The sequence below is a fragment of the Nannospalax galili genome, unplaced genomic scaffold (genome assembly GCF_000622305.1).
Source record: "Nannospalax galili isolate Female #2095 unplaced genomic scaffold, S.galili_v1.0 scaffold553, whole genome shotgun sequence".
NCBI classification, from domain to species: Eukaryota; Metazoa; Chordata; class Mammalia; order Rodentia; family Spalacidae; genus Nannospalax; species Nannospalax galili.
In genome coordinates, this window is record NW_008336313.1 from 3,623,794 (window position 1) to 3,627,212 (window position 3,419).

Here is a 3,419-nt window from a genome sequence, read left to right on the forward strand (position 1 = left end):
CTCACAGCCCGTGGGCTGACATCTTTCCCTTCCCTGCCCTTCCCTGACATCTTTCCCTTCCCTGACATCTTTCCCTTCCCCGAGGGAAAGGTGCCCCGTGCGAAATAAATCTGTATCCTGCTGAGAATTCCATCTGTGCCTCGGTGCCTCCTCCATCCATCCACTCGTGCTCTCCACCTCGCTCTCTCCCAACATTTTTACCTATCACAAACTTTTTGCGAGGAAGATATATTTAGGATTTGTGGTGCTTGACAGAGAAAGAAAAGCAGCATCTAAAGTCAGGAATGACAATTAAGACCAGCCAATGCTTCTCAACTTTCAATTTGTAAACGAATGAGTCTAGGAAGCTTTAAAACACAAATTTCCCTAAGGATCTGAGTTCCATCCCCTGATGAAAGGAGAGAACCCATACCTGAAAGTTGTTCTCTGGTCTCTGAGTGTGCATTCCTGCAAATGGCGCTCTTCTTCATGGCTGATTAAAAGTCCATTGTGATGATTAATAAGGATCTCAGCTCATGCAATGTCCACTTGATCTGAAAACTGAAAGACTCACTGTCAAAAAGCACTATGTAAAGAAAATAATCAACAGTGAAGTTAATCAGTCTTTTCATAATACCCCAAAAAGACTTTTTTTAAGTCAGAATATTCAAAATCGCAAAAGGCTCTTTGAAGTCATGAAGCTGGTGACCCCTTCAGCTCAGGCCCAAACAGGGATAAGACTAACTCTAGGAATGACTTTTATTAATGTACATTGAAGGAAAATCAGCCTGACAAATGGCCTAAGGAACTGACCATCCACTCACCCTGCCTCCCCACTACAGGAAGAAGATAAACCTTAGAACACAGGGCCTCTAGCCTAGACATCTCTTGTTCCTTACCAACCCCCTTGCAGAAATATCTGGTTCCCATTTCAGAGGCCACATCTCTTCTTTCCAGATTCTGGGAAGGACCACAAAACCCACTTTCTAGGATTTCCTGGGCCCACCTATAAATTACAGACTTCTAACAACCCCCATGCACAACCTCCATTCCTGAGAGAAAGATGTTTGCCTTGGTAGCTAATAAAGCTATCTGCATCTGTTGAGGTCAGTTTCTACTTCTTTTCTTTAAAAAAAATTTTTGTCATTTTTTGTGTATGTGTTATTCCTGCATGTATGTAAGTGCACCCACATCATGCAATGCCTGTGGAGGTCAGAAGAGAGGATCAGATCCCCTGGAACTGGTGTCACATTGTGAACCACCACGTGGATGCTGGGAAGTGAACCCCGGTCTTCTGCAAGAGACTTTTTGAAAATATTTTATTTCTTTCTTTTATTTTATGTGTATGCGTATATTGCCTGCATGTAGGTAAGTGCACCCATATCATGCAATGCCCATGAAGGACAGAAGAAGCTTAAAGGATCCCCTGGAACTGGAGTTATAGACAGTTGTTAGGTGCCATGTGGATGCTGGGATTCAAACCCAGATCTGTAACAGCCAGTGTTCTTAACTGCTGAGTCAACTCTCCAGAATCCAGTTTCTACTTCTTTATAATGTTGCCATTTCATCCGGAATTCTAACAGATATAATCTGGACTAATGACTTTTAATTAACCCTAGCAAGGGTCTTGGGTCTGATGACCAGGGCGTAGCAACCTCAGTTTCACACTCCATCCAAAAAGATAGTGAATGAATGTGGGTATGCTTGAGAATTAACATATCAAAGCACTGAACAGTGGCGCCCCGCCCTCCATTGAACTCCGTGGAGGTTGGGAAGGACGTGATCTTGGATGATTGTGAACTAGGCATGAAAAGACCAGATGATCTGTAAAGATTAAGGTTAAACCAAACTAGAACTTGTATTTCCCCTAATGAAGCTGGAGAAACCATTTTGAATAAATTGTGGGTGTGGTCTGATGGGAGACAGAGTGGGAGAAACAGCGTTTCAAAGTCTATTCCATCGGCACAGGGTGAATACCCAGACAGCTCCGTCTGCACAGATTGAGGGGACAAAAGCGATTCATCGGCTCAATTCTGGGAGACAGTTCTAGTAGATAGCTGGGGGAACTAATGTCCTCCAAGTTTAGACCCACTCTTAAAAACTAAATTTAAGAGTCAGTCTATTTGTTCAGGTGATTATGATGTTGGTATAATATTAAATGCTGCAGCTATTTAAGGGAGCCCTTATAGGCAAACCCCTTTCTGAAGTGAATTCCTCTTATATACAAGAAGTCTACAAAATTCTTAACTTTTCATCAGGACCAGCATGATGGTTCAGTGGGTAAAAGTGCTTGCTGCTCAAGCCTAATGACCTGAGTTCAGTCCTTGGAACCTGCCTGATGAGACAGCGAGCTCTTCATTAGTGTTTTCATGTTGAGATCAGATGGTTGTCCATCAGGGATGTTGCAGAACAGCACTAGACGAGAGAAGTTTGATTGACGGTGATTAAGGGCCCCGCCAAATCAAATCATCTTCAGAGTAGTTGTGTGAAGATCTGAGTTGTAAAAGGATGAGTTGCGTAGTAAAAGTATTGCCTACCATCCACAATAGAGTTGATCTCCTACCCTATGCATGAGCAACTTCTCCCTGCGAATTTGGTGGCTGTTTCCTTACCTTCCTGGCATTTGTTTTACATAGTTAAGATGACAGAGAAGATGAAAGATAGATTAGACACATAGATGACAGATGATAGATAGATGATAGAGAGAGATAGATGATAGGTTATAAAGATCTTTATTTTCAAGATGGTTGACGTAATTTGGCACATATGAAATAAGAAAGTTAACCATTGCAAATTCCGAATCTCACCAGCTCAGCTAAATAGTCAGAGGACCACAAGGTACCCAGATAGTTTGTGACATATCTGCTCTGCTGTGACCTTCAGGTTGGCTGCATATGAGTCTGTGGGTTTGGACCACAAATCCCCTGCACAAAGAACTGGTTAGAGTTCCCCCTGGAACTGAAGAAAGTTTCCTTGATTTTGATTAACTTTATATTTCATGTCCCACTGGTAAAAAAAAGGTCTGGTCTTCCTAAAACAGGGAACTCTAGATAGGCCCACTAGATTCAGCAGATGGACAAGCACTGGGGAACAGCTGGGGGTGCTGACAAGACACTGGACAGTAACAGGGATCACAGAGTATATGGGCTCCAGTTGGGGGTGGGGAGACTATGGGAGGATGCCATTTGGGATGCAGGTATACAGATGAATAAGATTGTTTGGGATGTTCTGTGTGAAATACACACAAAAAATCAACAAATAAAAAAATGAGTTATATTTGAGGAAGAAGCATACAAATTTGCTTCATGCTAATTAGTAGAGGTGAAAAACATTATCATTGAAATCTACCTGATACTTTACATATTCATGCTCAGATGCCAAGGATCCGAGTGTAACTGACTGTGACTAGTAATAATCAGATACATAGAGATTACAGACAT